The sequence below is a fragment of the Pleurodeles waltl genome, chromosome 7 (genome assembly GCF_031143425.1).
Source record: "Pleurodeles waltl isolate 20211129_DDA chromosome 7, aPleWal1.hap1.20221129, whole genome shotgun sequence".
Taxonomy (NCBI): domain Eukaryota; kingdom Metazoa; phylum Chordata; class Amphibia; order Caudata; family Salamandridae; genus Pleurodeles; species Pleurodeles waltl.
This window is the reverse complement of record NC_090446.1, coordinates 865,997,746-866,017,738: the sequence shown is the minus strand read 5'-3', so window position 1 is coordinate 866,017,738 and position 19,993 is coordinate 865,997,746.

The window sequence follows — 19,993 nt, the reverse complement described above, 5'->3', positions numbered from 1 at the left end:
GGCAGGGTCTTGTGCACTACAAAGACTTCTCTTTGATGTTTGCCTACTTCAAGGATGGAAAGGGGTATGAGTACTGGACCTCTGACACCACAGCGTTAGTACCCTTCTGGACTGAGGACATTATGCTAGGAAGAAGAGCTGGATGCTGTAGGAGAAACTGTCACTCTGCCTGTTGCTTTTCTGTGTTGGCCTGCTGCTCGCTGTTTCTGTCCTAGGAGTGAAAGGACTGGACTTTTCTTTCTACATCCTACTTCCAAGGGTTCTCCAAGAACTTGAACTGAGCTTGCCTCCTGTTAAGAAGTCTCAGGGGCATCAAAGACTTCACCTGCTAGTGCCTGGGCTCTTCTGCTAAGAGTCTTGTCTTGCTAAGTGGTGCCAACTACAGTCCCTGGGCCCTTGGAAGTGTAGACTGGTAACCTGAAGAAAAAAATCCATGCATTGACGTGCCACAGCTGAAATATCAACACAACGCCTGCAGAATCAGCACAGTGCCTGTCTCATGGTTGAATAATCAACAGAGCGCCTGCAGAGCCCATGCAGCGCCTGTTTGTTTCACCACAGTTCCACCATCACAGTGCGTCTGGATTTTCCTTGCATCATCCCTGGGCATCAATTTTTCACCAACCCCACACAGCAGTAAGGAACCGAGGCTGGGTGTCCAGAAATCAACGCATCACCTTTCCTGCAAGGAAAGAATGGACGCATTACCTCCTCTGCCAATAAGGAACCCACGCATCACCTCACCTGTGATGAAATAATCGACGCATCATCTCTCCTGTGCAGTAAGGAACTGTCGCATCGATTTGCTTTTTCGACGCCTCATTTCCCTTGCGGCTCACATCGTCTTTGTTTTTGATGCATCCCAGGTACTTTGTACTAAAAAGATCCAACCATTGATTCCTATGGACAAAGACTCATTTAAGATTTAAAAAGTGGTACCTTTACTTGTGTATGTCGAATTTTTGTCTTTTTGGTCTTGTTTTATTCAGATAAATAGTGGCTATTTTTAGGTTGAGCATGTAAGCGCTCTGATGTGTTGTAATCTATCTGAGGGCTTTTAACCATTCCCACGGCACGTCCATCACCTTCATTGGTTCATATGCTTGGCTTTCAAAAATCCTTTGTTATCATTGGGAAGTGCTTTACCTTTGTCCCCCCTTGGGGCAGTTTTTTTACCACCTTAGCCACCAACCATGTTACATAGATAATTGCACATTAGCCGCGAGGGAACTTCTTTTTCCTTTTGTGTCTTTCCATTGCGCTCATGCTCTTGGCGGTCGTGGCGCTTTGAATCGTTTCATTTTAAATTTGGGAAAAGTCTAGTTAGGAATGTACAACGCTAATAGCTCTAACTCGAGCAAACGCAAGACCCATTGCATTGCAAATGCTTGTTCTAAACTGGTGTGGAGTATTTTTGTGGTGTTTTCACTGTGTTACTGTGTGTGTGTGTGTGTGTGTACAAATACTTTACACATTGCATCTGAGATACGCCTAACTGCTCGTGCCAAGCTACCAAGGGGATGAGTAGGGGTTATCTTAGCTGTGTGCCTCCCTTATCCTGACTAGAGTGAGGGTCCCTACTTGGCTCGAGTGCAAAACTAGAGCCCCCTCACCACAAAAACACCTCATAAATGAAGCTTAGTCTTAATCTGGTGTGATGCTCTTGAGCTATAATTCTGAACTCTGAAAGCATTCATGAAAATTTAGATTTTGGATATAACAGCGTTTAATCTGTAAAATAATAAGGCCAGGGTGCAAAGACTTCCTCCAAAGCTCACAGCGTGGGCTATTCAAGGTCAGGGAGCCGAATACCGAGGCTGCATAGTCTTAATTCCATCTAATACCTCTTTAATCCACCACCAGACACCTCCCGCCTTTTTACCTCACTCTTGCAGCTTCTTTTTCATCCCTGTTTTCTCCCTCTGTTGCTGTTTTTCGCCTTTTTCTGCCTCCTTATTTCCCTCTTTTGTGTTTTTTTATCTCTCAGAATCAAAGTCTGTGGAGAAAAACAAGTGTCGGTCCCCCCAAAAAAGTCCCATATTGCCCCGCCGGCAACCACCGTCTCACATTTAAAGCAGGAATCGCACATTTCCACCTCGAAGCCGAACGGGCCAAGAGCACTCTTTCGAGGTAATTTGCAATAAATGATACCATGATTACTATATAATCAAGGCGAATGTTTTAAAAATAAACATAATATTGCAAAGAGTTTTTTTTTAGAAAACATCCTGGTTAGAATTCTTTCCGCGTCTGTGTGTGCAATGAGACACACTAGGAGGGGCGCGTGCCTGCTCTCTTTACATTTAGAACACCATTATTTCAGGAACGAGAGATGATTGTATAGCGGCGTGAAGAGCTGACACGGTATTAGCAAAATGTCCTGAAATACTCTGCCTGATTTTAACGCTCTATGGGCACTTTTGGTATTAGAGACGAGGAACCGTGTAGTCCTGCCTCTTTTCTAACATATACATTGCAGGGTGTGACATTTCTGTTGTAGAATGTAAAGGGGGAGTTCGAGTTCCCCTTTTGCATTAAGACGATATCTGTGTTCCTGCACCATCTGACAGATACATGTGCGTTGTAACTGTGTGCGGTTAAGGAGGTGGTTGTCAGTTACTCCAGAGGAAGGTGCCTCAAAGGGATTCCCTGACAGAGTAGACAAGGGTCAACTCCAGGGAAAGGCTGAGTGCGCTCCTGTAGTGACACGAAATTGCAGCAGGAGAAAAGCTCTCTGACTCATATTTCTGAAGCCTTTGTGGTGTCCTCGCCAATCACAAGGCGACGCTGTTCAGCAAGGCTTTATTTGCCAGGGTTTGCATGGCTTTGTAAAAAAAATGTAATGCAAGGAAGCTGCTTGAGCTGTATTGCATTTCATTTTAACTTGGGAGGCATCCCGAGGGTGGGGCATGGGCGATCCCATGCATCCACATATGGATTTTGGGAATTCCCAGATTTACAAAGACTTGTAAACCTGGGAATGTGTCAAAATGCTATGCCTTACCAAGTGAAGCGTAAGGAGCAGAACTATCTTTATTTCTCCTTATTTCCCCTTTCCTCATATGCTGCCTTTTGCAGCACACATAGAACAAGCATTTGCAATGCAGTGGGTCTCGCGTTTGCTCGAGTTAGAGCTGTTAGCATTGTAAACTCCTAACTGGACTTTTCTTGCCACATATATTGGAAATTTAAAGTAAAATAGTTTCACATAACTAACTGGACTTTTCTTGCCATATAAACTGAAAAGTAAAAGTTTCACATGAGTGAGCCGACGGCCGCCATCAGCACAAAACAGACACATAAAGGGAAATAAAAGTTTGCTCACAGTGAAACCTATCTGCAAAAGTGCAATTATCTATGTAACCAGCAAAAGTTCAATTTCCTATGTAACAGGATCAATGTCATGCAAAGCGCTAGACTACTGCCGAGCGAGATCGCGCTGCGAAATAAAGAGAAAAAGTAGTTCAGAAACAAGACAGAAAACATTGAGCCTCCTTTGTTTTCAGTAGTAGGTCGGTGCGCTCGAGGAGGGGTAAACACCAGAAAAATCAAGACACATGCATGCTATTCACTAATGAAAGCAGGCAGATTTTAAAAGGCAAGCCCACAAACCAATTCAAGTGACTGAGGTGACACTGGCGTGGTTAGAAGCCCAAAGAGAGATTACAGCAGGGGACGGAGTGCTTTGCGCTCGCCCCTAAAAAGGAAAATGCCTCGAAGGATTGTTGTTTTTGCATATGAAGGTGTCCCTTTCTGCACAAAAACAATCCTGTCTGTAACACAGGCACCCTAGCTGTATGCTACAATGGTGCATGTGGTGGCACCAGGCTGCTAATAGTGTGCCAGTTCAAGGGGAGAGCAGAAATGCTCCATATAATTTCTGTTCTCTCCATCTCACACAATGTAGCACAGGAAATTTGTTTGCCTCTTTGCATTGTATTACATTTTAGTAAATGTGCCCATCGGTGTCTCTGGAAAGGCAGCTTGTACCCTTGTGCCTGAGGAAGACTCCCTCCCCCATTTTTTGCATAGAAGGAAAAGTGATGAGGATGTAGACTATTCTCCTAAGAGGACCAAATTTCAATTGCTGTCTGTCAGTGCATATCAAAAATGAGGCTTGCTATCATTTATTAACTCTGAGAACAAGACCCATGTCGTTTGGTGTAACATTTTGCCATCACCTCTTCTATTCTGAACAGAACAGCTTCCCGCAAGAGAAGGGGAGAAAACCTAACAGGACAAAATGTATTGCTTGAAGCTCATTCCAATTCAGTGATCATTTCTTTCCCTGCATTTACCAGAGCATGGTCAATCTCTTGTCCTCCAAAGTTGCACCCAGACTATCTTGCATCATAAGAGGATTTTATCAGAAAAAAACAAAATGAAAGAATTTGTATAATATTTTTAAGGATAATATTCGTGTTTGTTCATGCAGAGTTGGGTACAACCATTGCTGTTATTTCAGTGGCAGTATTGAGAATCTGCTGCAATGGCTTTTATTTCTCAACTCATGCGAAGGCATTTCTTTCTCTACATTGAGTGACCCTTTATGAAAATATCAAAATATCATTCACCTAAAGAAGATCTTTTAGTCACATATGACTGAAACTCCATTTTGAAGCTGTGGTTTGGGAAAATGAAATGAGGTGAAAAGTAGAAGTGAGGCAAAGAAGCTAAAAAATCTTAAAAGAGGAATCGGACGTAAGCAATTGAGATTTTAGTTTAGAAAGGTGAGCACTCACCACAAATAATAATCATAATCCTTGTCAGAGTGAACCACAAATTTCACAAAACATAAACCTGTGCTTAACCCTCTGTTAGTTTGGCACAAAAGAAGCCAAGCTTAACTCAGAGGCAATGTGTAAAGTATTCATGCAGTACTCCAGCAGTAATAAAGTGCAAACACAACATAAACAAATCCCAAAGCAATTAACCCCTCGAGTGCCTGGGTCGAGCTGGTCATGTTGTTGTGTGCGAGGACGAGAACGAGACCAGCTTGCCCTGCACCCAGCCCAAGGGGGGAGCGCTAGAGCTCCCCTGTGGGCCTCGCACCCCCCTCCCCTGGGCAGGGATGAAAGGGGTATCACTTCCACTTCCACCCCCGATACCCCCAAAACCGCCCAGTGACGTCTGATGAAGTCAGCACGCAATTGCGCGCTGACCTCATCAGAGGTCGCCCCTATCAGAAGAGAAATGAAAGCATTTCTCTTCCGATCAGGGGGAGAGGGCGAGCAGAGGCATCTAAGGAAAGGAAAGTCTTTTCCTTTCCTTTGATGTCTTTCTGAGCATTTCTGCAGCCTGATCGCTTTACGAGACATACACTAGACATAAGGGAGGTTTTTAAAAATATATAAATAATGAAGGGGAGAGACCCCTTGGACATGGGTCGCTCCACCGGGGGTCATTTTTTTATTAGGCCTTGGGGGCAGACTGGCCTATTTTAATCAGGCCCATCCGTACCCGGGGGGGCAGAAACCACTGAGCACCAGGGATCATTTATTTTTTTACTTTGTTACAGGTGGGGAGCGTCCCCTTAGGCAAGGGTCGCTCCCCTGGAGGGCAGATGTATTTTAGGCCATTTCTGCCCCCCTTGGGGTCAGATTGGCCTATTTTTATAAGGCCAATCTGCCCCTAAAGGGGGGCAGAAACCACTAGGCACAGGGATTTTTTTTTGCGACAATTTCACAAAAGGGGAGGGACCCCTTAGGCAAGGGTTGATCCCCTGAGGGGACGAATTTCTTTTAGGCCATTTCTGCCCCCATTGGGGGCATATCAGCCTATTTCTAGTAGGCCAATCTACCCCCAAGGGGGGCAGAAACCACTTAGGCACCAGGGATTGATGTGTGAGTGTGTGTTTTGTTTGGGGGGCAGCCCCTTGGGAACGGGTTGCTCCCCATTGGGGCACATTACTGTTGGCCATTTCTGCCCACTTGGGGGCAGATCCGCCTATTTTTGTAAGGCCCATCTGCCCCCAAGGGGGACAGAAAGCCCACCAGACACCAGTGAAGAATTTTGTTTAAAAAAAAAAAAGAGAGTGGGGGTATGGCCATACCCCCACCCCAATTAAATGGGGACAACGTTGTTCTGCCCACTGGTGGGCAGATGGGGCAATTACCCCCGATCCACTCCCTTTGGAGGTTGCGGGGGGGGAGTGAAACCTACTAGATGCCAAGGAATTAAAAAAAAGAAATAGTGGGTTGGTAGCTACCAACCAGTATAGGCATGGTTATGCCCCACCACAACTGAAGGGGTTAACAGTCTTTCAGCTCTCCCGCCACACACTAAAAAATCTTATCCCAACGGCAAGCAAGAGGACATTTGATTATTTTGGGTTTTGGTTTTACATTTGGGCCATGAGAGCTTGTCTAACTCTCAAAACGTCCCACTTGGAATGGTGAGAGCAGCACTTTTTGGACTTTGGGATGCTGCCATTTAGGAAAATCTACAAGACCCAGCCACATCTAAAAACTAAACATCAGGGTGTGGATGTTTGCACTAGCCGCAAACATCCACACTAGCCCGGCCCATCTGGGACCTCGGGACCCACCCACTGCGTTGACCCTGTCGACGATTCTGCGCCATAGCTTCATCTTCCTAGCAATGGAGGTGTGCTGCACCTGTGATACGAATAGCTATGGCTCTACCCGGACGATTTCCTCCACCATGACCCTGAGCTCCTCCTCAGGGAACCTGGGGTGTTGTTGTGGTGCCATGATGTGGTGTGGGTGATGTGTTTGGTGGTGTGTTGTGATGTGTGAGGGGATGTGTTGTGTGCCGTTTTAGGTGCGTGGATGTTGTGTGAGTGATGATGTTGTGTGTCTGTGGATGCTAGTGTTGTTTCTGGTGGTGTCTCTCTCTGGCCTTCTTTCGGAATTTTTGGTAGTAAGGGTTTGTGGGTGATGTGGGCGTGTGTTTTAGATTGGATTGGGTGTGTTGGAGTGGTGTGTGTATGTGTATCAGGTGTGTGTCTTTCGAATTGTCCAATGTGGTTGTGTTTTGTAAATGTGTGTGTATTTTGAGCGTGGCGGTAAGTACCGCCAATGGAATACCGTGGTTGAAAGACCACCACGTGGATTCGTGGGTCGTGATAGTGTGGGCGTATTCCGGTTGCCGTGACGGTGGAGGTTTTGTTTTCGCCAGTTTATCACTGACCTTTGGTGTGGCGGACTTGTGTGGGTGTCTGTATTATGGTGGATTCCGAGATGTGGGTCGTGATAGCTGTAGCAGAATTCTGCCGCCGCAGCGGTGTGTTGGCGGTCTTCTGCACGGCGGTAAGGGGCATTTACCACCAATGTTGTAATGAGGGCCTATGTCTGCTCTCCACGGGGCCCCCCATTGGCAGGTAACAGAGGCAAAGAATGAAGTCTGAGATGTCCTGCAGGAACAATGCAGCTAGTATTGGATTGGCAGAGTCGACCAGTTTTTCCAAGTCTGAATCGTTTGAGAATACCATGCTTACAGAAATCTTTAGCCTTGACAGTTTGACAAGCACCATTGTCATTGAAAGAGCTCACCGAAGGCCAGAAGATGGGGCTACAACACGGCCCATTATTACTCATTTGTTTAATTACTGCGACGGAGATACTATTCTGCACCTCACTAGAAATAAAGGACCAGTGCAGCGCTAAGGAACCAACATTTCCTTATTTACAGGCGTGTTGGCGGCCGTACAGAATGCCCAGCGCACACTCCCAGACACTCCACTTAAAGGTATAAAATAATCCTTGCAATAGTCCGCCAAGCTGCACGTGGGCGTTGGGGATAGAAAGCGAGCTTTTTAAGTCCCCAAAGCTGCCTTAAAATTTAAGTCATTTATATGCAAAGTAAACAGTGTTGTTCAGCAGGTGCTCTGTGACATGTAGAGGAAAGAGGCTGCAACCCGCACAGCGTCTAGTGATGTGGAATCACATTTTCAACCCATGCAATACAGTATGTTTGAAATGCAAACGATTTTTATATAATGGCTGCATGCACAGATATTGTATTACACAATACCAGTTGTGGCCTTTGGCTGAGGATTTCATATAGCCTTGTTTCAGTAGTCGTGGGAGCAGGGCAGCATTGCTGCACCCCAGAGATCCCAATGTGTTCCGGCTCTCATATCGGTGTTTGGAGTGGGCTCACTAATATCTGGAGAAGTCAGTGTGAGTGGGGTTTTGATTTGTATCTTAATGGTGCATACTATGGTGAGCCCTACTTGCATACACAATGGGTTGAAAATGAAAATATATGTTTGATTCAGATTGCACTTGTGATGCTAAAGTGTGAAGAGTGTTGAACGGATCTCTCTTCTATCCTGAAATGTTAGAGAGTGAATAAATGCAAAAGACAAGACGTGTGGTAGTGAATCTGGATAGCCATAACATTGATATGTGACGCCACACGTTCATCCCACATAGCTAAGCACTGGTCCCAAGAGAGACATTTCCGTCAGGTAGCTCTTACTGGACGGGGTTTATAGTCATATATAAATCACTAGACTTCCGGTTAACTAGGCTGCACTTGGACCCAAATGCTAGATATATCATCTTGCAAGAATATATGGTGGAGCTGAAGGTCACGCTTTATACACTTTGGCCCGATGTTGATTCCCCTACTTTTTTGAACTACTAGACAGAAGTCAATATTATCATACGGGGTGGAAACATTAAAACCCCTCTGGAGCCTCATCTATTCAAATCCCTGCATGACTTGGGCTATCGTACTCAATCCAGACAAGGATTACAGGCCACATCTGGAAGATGTCTGGAGAGTGAAAACGGGTACTGAAAGATGTATTCCTCAACTCTAAATGCCATGTTTTCACGATTAGATTATTGGTTCGTGTCAAAGGACATTGTCTCGTGGGCCTCTGAGCTAGTATCTCATGGTCTCAACCCATTTCCCAGACCTTCGAGCCTTAGCTGCTCCATTTAATGAACTCTGACACATAAAATGGTGATTCCTCCCAGAAGCTCTGCTTCACAGTCTCTAAGAGTGAAGTTTGATTGCAGTCAACATTTTTTTAACGTAATCAGGACTCAGTCACTGGCTATGCAATGCTGTTAAGGTTTAAAGTACATGCATTATGAGGGCTAAGAAATTTGGTATCCTTAGAGATATATTTCATCAGCTGCATAGACTAGAGCTTGATTCGAAGGGACTAGAGTTTCAATATCACAATACTCATAACAATGTAACTTTGACTGAAATATACTTTAAGTTGAAGGGTTTTAGAGATACATCAAATAGTGGGTAATTTGTGGGAAAATATACCCTTGCCAGGAAAAATAGGGACGAGCGGAGGCATGGCTGTTGAGAAAAAACATCTGACTCAATCTTACAAGTCACACATGGCATAGGTGAAGGTGTGATGGCTACAGACAGTAAATGCATTTTTCAACTACTCCTCACAGTTATGCTCTACTAGAAAAGCAGCAGGTGGTGGGATGATAGACATATATTTGGACGGAATAGATATGCCTTGGTTAGAAGATCAGGACAGGGAGATGCTGGGTCAAAATCTCACAATCAAATAAATAACTTTTGCTACAGAAAACATGGCAGGCAGTAAGTTTCCCAGAGCCGATGGGTTGACCACTGAATTCTATAAAGCTTTTAGAGATCCACTGGCCCGCACCTCCTTAATATGTACAACAAAGCTCTTGCAAAGGGCAAACTTCCTTCGTCCATGTTGTCCTTCTGAAACCCAGTAGAGATCCCTCTAGATGTCAGTAATATTGGCCACTCTTGATGTTAAATCTGGACAATAAAGTACTAACCAAGCTCATAGTGACTAGACTGGCCCGCTGATGCCAGGCATTGTGTGGCCTGACCTAGCCAGTTTTATCCATAGCAACTCTGCGTCAACCAACCTACATCTCAATCAATCAATAAATTATATATGCTCTTTGCAATCTTGCTCAAGTGAAACATAAACCTTAGGGCAGTTACTGCATTATTAGAAAAGGCATTTTACTCTTTTGAGTGGAATTTTCTTTTTATATGCTTGTGCAGATTAGGCCTGGGTGTAGAGATGCTCAAAATTATGCACCTGCTGTATTCTAACCCTTCCGCAAGAATACAAGTAAACTTTCTAATGTCAGCACCCTTTAATATAAGTAGGGCTCCTGGTTTTATGTTTTTTTTTTTTACATTTCCATCAGTATTTATCCATTGCTTTGCTCATTTTATCTGCATTGATCCATACTTAATTTGTAATTAGTGTAAAAATTTAAGCTGTAATGAGTGTATTCCCACAATTATTTAACCAATAAATGTTTACTTATGTTTGAATGCCTAATCAGTTTTGGCCATTTAGAGTAAAATACAGTCATTTGAAACCATTTGCAATGAAAGAACATGTTAAACAGCTGTACTGTTGAAGTTATTTAAGCTTCATTAGGAATCTGTTTATTTTTTTAACTCTTCATATTGTCAGTCAACACAGCTATTGACCTAGCACATTGAAAACTGTCCAAAAGAAAATCTATTTTCCGTATTCATCCATATTTATAAATAAATCCAGACAGGAAAATAGGTGGTTTTCTTTCTTTAATTATCTGTATAAATCAGTAAAAATGGAAAATGAGGAGCCTTAATGACAGGTAGGGGAACAAAGCAAGGTTGCTATTCCTCTTAACAGCCAATATTTCCAAGCACTTGTATCCCAGTTGATTAAATTGATATGTGGTGGATGGTGGACAGCCAGAGTGGAGTGTAAGAAACTTATTGGGTCATTACAAGTCTGGCGGTCTACTGACTGCCAGACTCATGGTGGCGCACAGGCCGCCGCCAAATGCGGCAGTCTGAAGACCGCATTATGACCGTGACGGTCGTGCTGCGGTCAGACAACCAGCACCGCTCAAATTAGTCATCCCAGTGGTCTGGCGGTCGTGGCGGTGCTTATCCGCCAGGGCAGCACTGCCCTGAGGATTACGACTTCGTTCTCCACCAGCAATTTCATGGTGGTAACACCGCCATGAAACGGCTGGGGGAGAACGGGTGCAGGGGGCCCCAGGGCCAAGTGCATGGGCAGTGCAGGGGCCTTCCTACCCAACACCATCGCAATGTTCACTGTCTGTTTTGCAAGAACATTGTGAGGGTACTGGTGCACCCTGCATCCTACAGCATTGCCGCCGGCTCAATAACGAAACTCAGGTTTCCGCCGCCGAGCTAACGGGAAACTCTTAATGGGCCTGGCGGGGAGGCAGCCACTATGGCGGCAACCTCCACGTCTGAAGTTCAGTAGGTTGCCAAACTCATCCATCGAACTCTTAATCAGGCACTTATTTTGCCCTGTGAATAGAGGTTGTTCCTGCCATGGAATTCTACTACTTTACTGCTCTGGGCTGTATGTTTGATACTGGTACCATCCCATGCAGCCCGTCGCACCAAATATTGAAAAGGGAACACACTTAGAGGGTCATACTACATACACTGCTGCCAATTGGTTCCCCACGTACTCAGTAGGACATTCAGACTGCAGCAAAAACCTGCAGGTCATGGAAAAGAATGGTTCAGTTCAGCTTTGGTATGTTCCCAGACCTTCCATTAGAGGAATAATTTCTAATGCCTCACTGAGGAGACCGTGGTCATTAACTCTTAAGAAAGTGGGTTTACAGCAAATGGGACAATTGTACAAAAAGGGGATATTTATATCCCTGACACAGTATAAAAATAATGTACAAACCACTATATTTGATATTCCTACATATTACAGGCTACTTCACCTGATATAAACCACCATTCCCAGCTTAACCAACAGAAATAACCCATGGTCCTTATATTTACATCACTGAAGTTGAAGGACTGGCTATCCAGATTATATGATATGTTGTGTAAGGGACGACAGCATGTACTTCTGCACGGCAGGAGTGCCAGGAAGCAAGGCTTGAAATGTTGGCTACATTGTTGTGAGCAAACTGCTAAAGTCTCTCTGAACTATAAGTACAGTCTCCTCCCTTTTACATATCATCTTTGAGTGCTGGGATGGAAAAGACCCTCACATGGTGCTGGACTGCATCTCTGCCCAGAGTGCCCCAGCTGCAATGATGTCTGGATCCTTGGTGTTGTTTTGTGTTGTCATGGCAAACACAGTTCATGCATGTGTGCCATGACATAGGCCTGTCTTGCAGAAAGCAGTATCATTGGACCAGTAGGCATTCCCAAAGTGCTACCCTGATGATGGTGAAAGGCTACCAAGAGTCAAGTAACATGAGCATGGTGGTGGCAGCACAACATGTAGTGATCAGTAGGAGTGAGCAGGCTTTTCTCCTGTCACTGGATTGAGCCCTTACCGCTCACTCATGTCAAATTCTGCCCCTGTGTGCTTATCTCACCATTAGCCTACCTCATAGTACTGCATAGTGCTGTGCAGCATGAGTGTGGTTGCATGCATATGCTGTGTGTATGTGTGCCTAAAAATGGTGCAGTAAATGGAAGACTCTCCTTTAAGCTGGGTGGAATACACAAAATGGAGGAAGAAGAGCCAGGCTCTTCAGTACGGTTCAAAGGATGCACTTTGATTCAGGGAGAGGTCACTGAAAAGGAGCTTGGGCACATCTCAGGAAGGAGATGGGGCTGATAAGAGAATCATAAACAGTAGGGCTGGCTTAGCTTTTGGATGCACCCATCACTGTGGCTGACATCCTGGTGTGAACCACTAGTCACTTCCATGGCCTGTGTTGTGGGGCTATCAAACTTGGGGTCACTCTTGCTGTGACAGACAGTTTTCTGGAGGAAGGGCAGGGCAGAGGAGTGGGACTCCAAAAGGATGCAGACCCCCAATAAGAAACTTCAATGACTCTGACTTTAAATCACACTTGGAGTATGTAAATGTACTATGAGAAGGGGGGGCTTGAAGTCCCCCAAAATGGTCAATTATCAAGCTGCAAGTCAGACTGTTGGAGAAGGTGAAGCTCTGCAAGATCACAGCCTGTTGCCAGGACTGGGGAGTAAGGCCTGACATTCTCCCATCTGGGTGAGGGGACATCACCCAGGGAAATCCAAGACCACCTGTCCCTGGAGCCTGGAGCACCAGTGCCTGCCTCTTTGCTAAGACAATTATTCCTTGTGAGGAACTTGAGAGTGCTGGAGGAAAAATGGTCCATTGGGGGATCCTGGCAAGTCGATCCCAGTAGTGTAGTGTGAGCAGATGGCTGCTGCACTGATCTGGTTGTCACTCGTGTGCAGGTGCAAGTCCGGCGCCGTATTGCAGAGGAGGCCACAATGAAGTTGGCCATGGTTGGATCGATTGAGTCGTTGCCCATATGCAAAGTAAATGTAGGGACTCCATATGCAAGAGTGGCTGCTAAGAAGAAGATTACTGCCATGCTGGTGAGGCCATAGCCCAGGTTTGGAGGGAAGTCAGTAAACCCGTATACCAGAGGGATGCGCCATGAAAAAGAAATTATTGCAGTGCCGATCGGGCCATTGCCATTTGTCGGTGACCCTCTTTTACCAGAAGTGGCCATTGGAAAGGACAAGGGCCATTGCCTGGTTCAAGCCATCATCAAGAGGATAGGCCACCATGTTGACCTGTGTGGGCAGGAGCCCCGACTGAGGATCAGAACCACAGCAGTCAACTCTCCCACCACTACCTGTGGGAAGGATCAGAGGAACATACTGTCTCACCAGAGAATCATTGTGGATGCCCAGCCGCCTTCCCTTCAGAGCCACAAGTGCTACTTACGAACAACAGACGCTGTAGCCCTCTGCCATGTCTGCGAGTCAAACTCCCCTGGAGAGTCCGGCCGTGCAGCACCTACAGGAGCGGGTAAGACTGATCTTAGCCCCGGAAAGCCACAGAAGAAATTGTTCTGCCAAATAGCACTTCAGTAGCATTTCAGAAACTGGAACACTTTCAACTTTTAAAAGAGTTGGAGTAGGACACCTGAGACTCAGACTACTAGTGAGGTCTAACCTGAATGTGGCCTATAGTGAATGACCCCTACTGCTAGTGGGAGGGAAGTGGGACACAGGGACCTGCCTATCGAACAGTAAAGCTCTGACATCTGGGGATTATGTTTATTGCTTGTGTATGCTGTATTTTACTTTGTCTATAAATGCTCTTTTTTCATAAAAGCAAGTATTTGACTCGACAATCATTTATTGGTGATGCTAAACGTATTTTGAGTTGTCAGCCTGTATTAACCCCTCCATGCATTTACCTCACCCCCAGAAGCCTTAGACTGATCAACCCACACTACTACTGAGAATCAAGTGCTGAACAGGTACTTGGCCCAGTAGCTCAGGCCCATGGTAAATCAGGCCCCATGACATCAGGAGTAAAATGCCTCAACCCCTTCAGTTGGGTCCAGTAACACCTACTTGCCCTTTGGCCTTCTAAAAGAGGTTCTGACATGCTATACTCAGGAGAGACTGCATACGTGGGTCGACAAAGCAGAATAACACAAGCACATTTTATACACATAGCATGGGGATGCCCACAAGTGTACAAATTCTGGATGGATGTGTTTGATGTGATTCAACAGATAGTTGGGATACTGCTGTAGAGGTCACCACTAAAGGCTTTGCTTGGCTATGTGCACCTTAATTAGAAAATATGTATAAGGTTATTGCACTGGCCATGCTAATGGCAAAATACCATGGCTAAACTGCTGTGCCCCCACATGCACAGGTTGGATCAAAGATATGGTATTGTGTAGTGGCCACTCAGAAACATGTGCTGCCCTTCAGCCAATCCAATCCAGGCCTAAAGATATTTGGGTCCTTCTGGGAACATATTTGCTTTTCCAAATACTCAGCCCTATTCAGGAATCTTTGGAATGATTGGTACGAGATATAGCAAGGATATGCTACATCTTTTGTTATTTTAGTTATTTTTTAGGTTTCCAAAATATGATGTATCACTCATGTATAGTTATATAGACAGTGAAACCATACCAATGCAAAATTTACCAGCTTTCAGACAAAGAGGATTGTGCCCATGGTTTTAGTATACCGGCAATGTGGACGGGCAACCTTCAGGGAACCATTGCTGGCAGTGAAGCCCTGATGATGGGAGAGGCCACAAGGAAGTAAATTTCTGATGCTGGGAACATCTGTGCTGGTGTTAGGACAAGTCCTCTATAACAGGTAGTGGTTATATCTCCCAGGGGAAATGTCTGCTCCTGGTAGATGGAACTTCTCTGCTTGAGTCAGTGATTTAACCCCTTCCCCGCCACGGACGTAATGGTTACGTCCATGGCAGCGCCCGTGTGGCGCCATGGACGTAACCATTACGTCCAGGGACTGGCAGTCGGGGGAAGCGCTAGCGCTTCCCCCGAGGGCCGTCCCCCAACACCCCCAGGCCAGGGCTGAAAGGGGAATCCCTTCCCCTTTCACCCCCCCCCCCCCACCCCCCCCCCCCCCCCCATGATTTCATGGAAACGGGGAATGACGCGCTGGAAGCCATTTGCTTCCAGCGCGTCAAGGGAGAAGGTGAGTATTTCACCTTCGTGCGGGGTGGGGGTGCTCTCAGAGAGGCATCGAGGGAAAGGAAAGGGTTTTCCTTTCCCTCGATGTCTCTTTGAGCATTCCTGCTGCCCGATCGCGATGCGATCGGGCAGCAGGAATGCCCACTAGACACCAGGGATTTCTGTATGTGTGTGTGTGAGTGAATATTAGTGTAGGGGAGCGACCCCTTGGGCAAGGGTCGCTCCCCTTTGGGGGCACATGCTTTTTACGTCGTTTCTGCCCCCCCTGGGGGCAGATTGGCCCTATTTTTAGGCCGATCTGCCCCCAAGGGGGGCAGAAAGCCACTAGACACCAGGGATTTTATTGTTGCTGTGTATTTTTTGTGTTGGGGGCGGCCCCTTGGGCAAGGGTCGCTCCCCTTTGGGGGCACATGTATTTTACGTCGTTTCTGCCCCCCTTGGGGGCAGATTGGCCCTATTTTTAGGCCGATCTGCCCCCAAGGGGGGCAGAAAGCCACTAGACACCAGGGATTTTATTGTTGATTTGTATTTTTTGTGTTGGGGGGCGGCCCCTTGGGCAAGGGTCGCTCCCCTTTGGGGGCAAATGTATTTTACGTCGTTTCTGCCCCCCCTGGGGGCAGATTGGCCCTATTTTTAGGCCGATCTGCCCCCAAGGGGGGCAGAAAGCCACTAGACACCAGGGATTTTATTGTTGATGTGTATTTTTTGTGTTGGGGGGCGGCCCCTTGGGCAAGGGTCGCCCCCAGGGGCCCTCATGTATTTTTGGGCAGTTCTGCCCCCCTTGGGGGCAGAGAGGCCTATTTTTTTTAGGCCTTTCTGCCCCCAAGGGGGGCAGAATCCCAATAGCGCCAGAAATAGTATGTATGTATGTGTGCTTTGTGTTGGGGGGTGGCCCCTTAGGCAAGGGTCGCTCCCCCCAGGGGCGCAATGTATTTATTGTCGTTTCTGCCCCCCTTGGGGGCAGATTGGCCCTATTTTTAGGCCGATCTGCCCCAAGGGGGGCAGAAAGCCACTAGACACCAGGGATTTTATTGTTGATGTGTATTTTTTGTGTTGGGGGGCGGCCCCTTGGGCAAGGGTCGCCCCCAGGGGCCCTCATGTATTTTTGGGCAGTTCTGCCCCCCTTGGGGGCAGAGAGGCCTATTTTTTTTAGGCCTTTCTGCCCCCAAGGGGGGCAGAATCCCAATAGCGCCAGAAATAGTATGTATGTATGTGTGCTTTGTGTTGGGGGGTGGCCCCTTGGGCAAGGGTCGCTCCCCCCAGGGGCGCAATGTATTTATTGTCGTTTCTGCCCCCCTTGGGGGCAGATTGGCCCTATTTTTAGGCCGATCTGCCCCCAAGGGGGGCAGAAAGCCACTAGACACCAGGGATTTTATTGTTGATTTTTATTTTTTGTGTTGGGGGGTGGCCCCTTGGGCAAGGGTCGCCCCCAGGGGCCCACATGTATTTTTGGGCAGTTCTGCCCCCCTAGGGGGCAGATATGCCTATTTTTTAGGCCTTTCTGTCCCCAAGGGGGGCAGAATCCCCATAGCGCCAGGGATACTATGTATGTGTGTGTGTGCTTTGTGTGGGGGTGTGGCACCTTGGGCAAGGGTCGCCCCCCCCAAATGGTGCAATGTAATCTGGGTGATTTCTGCCCCCTCCCCTTGGGGGTAGATTGGCCTATTTTTTTTTTAGGCCCATCTTCCCCCAAGCAGAATAGACTAGACACGGGAAAATGAAAAAATGGTTAGTGGCGGAGTGTTTGTCAACTGGCGAAGTATTTACTTTTATGATAATAACAGTTTTTCTCCTTTTTGTTTTAGTTCAAAGCTTTTGCTGACTTTGCTGTGGCTTGTTGCAGTTTTGGCAGTAGTTGTCCTGCGGTTTGCGTAGTTGCATGTTTTAGGTAAGTAAATAAATTTACTCCAAGTGAGTATTGTTGCAATGCATGAATGACATGTTTGTAGGTGGTGTACTGAATGCAGGATTGTGTGTGAAATTGTCCTTAGAGTTATGCACAATGATTATTGTGTTGTCTTATGTCTAATTTGCTTTTTTTTTTCTCTTTTTAGTGGGATATCGTTGGTGATTGCTGTGGCTGTGCAGAGTAGTTGCTGGTGAGTCAAGCTTTTTCAGGCAAGTGAGCAGTATAGTTTTTGAGTTTATAATTCTTAGTGATAAACCTATACTTTGTTACTTATCTTACACAGTGCTGGTTGTTGGTGGTGTATTTGTCCAGTTAATTTTAGTAGGAAGGATCATGGCCAGCCGTAGGATGACCGCTCAGCAGGTTGTTAGTGTGCTTTTTGAGTCATCTTCTGACCATGAATATGAGACTGACTCTGCATCTGAGGCAGAGGAGGAAGTGCAGGATTCTGGAAGTGAATTTTCTGTCAGAGATGAATCATCTGATGATGAAGCCACTCTCAGTGCTGATGAAGGGCCTGTTTTAGAGGAGGACAGTGATGTGCCAATGGTGCAGGAGCCAGCGGCTGAAAGGCTTCCCATTGGAAGACCTGACGCATGGGTTGCACCAAACATGGAGCAGCCACAGTTGCCTGCGTTTACTGGTTTTCCAGGGTGTCGAGTTAATACGGAAAACTTTTTGCCCGTCAACTTTTTTGAGTTGTTTATGGACGATATATTTTTGGAAGAGATTGTTGAGCAGACTAATTTGTATGCAGAGCAGTTTTTGAGGGACAACGCTGCCAGACTTAGGCCACACTCTAGAGCTAGCCGGTGGATTCCCACAAATCTGGAAGAGTTGAAAAAGTTCTTGGGTTTAACTTTTTTGATGGGGCTGATAAGGAAGCCGTCGCTGTCTTCATATTGGTCTACTAGTCCCTTGATGGCAACTGCTATATTTCCTGCCATCATGAGTCGTAACCGGTATGAGCTTCTTCTTCGGATGTTGCATTTTGTAGATAATGCTTTAGCCTTGCCACGAGATCATCCTGATTCTGACCGTCTTTTTAAGATTAGACCTGTCCTTGATCATTTGGTAGATCGGTTTTCAGAGATCTATGTTCCAGGGAAAGAAATATCTGTAGATGAGTCTTTGGTCCTGTTCAAGGGTCGTTTGGTTTTTAGGCAGTACATTCCTAGCAAGAGGGCACGGTATGGAATTAAATTGTATATGCTGTCAGAAAGTAGTACAGGATATGTTTATAATTTCCGGGTCTACACTGGTAGGGATTCCAATATTGACCCCCCTGGTTGTCCTCCCACTTTTGGAGTTAGTGAGAAAATTGTGTGGGAACTTGGTAGACGACTGTTTAACAAAGGTCACCATTTATATGTAGATAACTTCTACACTGGAGTTCGGTTGTTCAAGGAGTTGTTCAGAGTGGACACTGTTGCTTGTGGCACAATCCGCTCTAATCGGAAAGGCTATCCAAAAGAGCTTGTCTGTAAAAAACTTGAGAAGGGACAGTGCAGTGCCTTGCGGAATGATGAGCTGCTAGCTCTGAAATTTGTAGACAAGAGGGATGTATACATGCTAAGCACCATCCATGATGAGAGTACTTCACCTGTGGCTGTTTGGGGTCAGGTTGCCGAAGTGCGCAAACCTGTGTGCATCTTAGACTATAATAAGCACATGGGTGGTGTTGATAGAGTAGATCAGAGGTTAGAACCTTACACTGCTGCTCGTAAGTCTTATGTGTGGTATAAGAAATTAGCGCTTCACTTGTTCCACTTGGCAACTTTTAATGCTTTTGTTGTGTTTAAGGATAGTTCTCCAGAGTCAAGGATGACATTTGTGAAATTTCAGGAGTCTATCATAGCTAGCCTTGTTGTGCTGGAACAGGCAAGAGTTCCTAGAGAAGCAGTGGTGGAGGATGTGGCTAAATTGAAAGATCGTCACTTTGCTGAGCACATTCCTCCCACGGCCAAAAAAAACTTTCCTGCTAAGAGATGTAGAGTCTGTGCTCGAAGAGGTATCAGGAAGGAGACTAGGATGTACTGCCCTGATTGTCCTTCAAAGCCTGGGCTGTGTGTGGGTGGCTGTTTCAGGAGCTACCACACACAGAAGAATTATTGGGAAATTCCGTGAGCGTAAACTGGTGTTTTATATTTTTATATGTTCGGTTTCACGGTTGGCATTAGTCATGTATTCAGTTAGAGCTTTTGTGTTTGTAGTTTTGTACTAATTTATGATTAGTGGTTTCTTTGTTGTTTAAAAACAAAAAAAAGGGGATGGCATGTGTAGAGTGGCGCTTGGCTGGCGGTGTGTGTGGGGTGGCGCTTGGCTGGCGGTGTGTGTGGGGTGGCGCTTGGCTGGCGGTGTGTGTGGGGTGGTGCTGGGCTGGCGGTGTGTGTGGGGTGGTGCTGGGCTGGCGGTGTGTGTGGGGTGGCGCTTGGCTGGTGGTGTGGGTGGGGTGGCGCTTGGCTGGCAGTGCCGGCCAAACGCCAGTCCACACACTCATCAGCTGGTGTGATTGCTGTATCAGGCATGTGGGCGTATGAAAGTGATGGGCCCTTGACTGGCGCTGTCTGTGGATGCGAGTCTTGTAATGTGCTGGGCCCGTGGCTGGCGGCGTGAATGGTCTAGTGCATGTCATGTATGAAAGGTGTGTGAATGGACTGTAAAG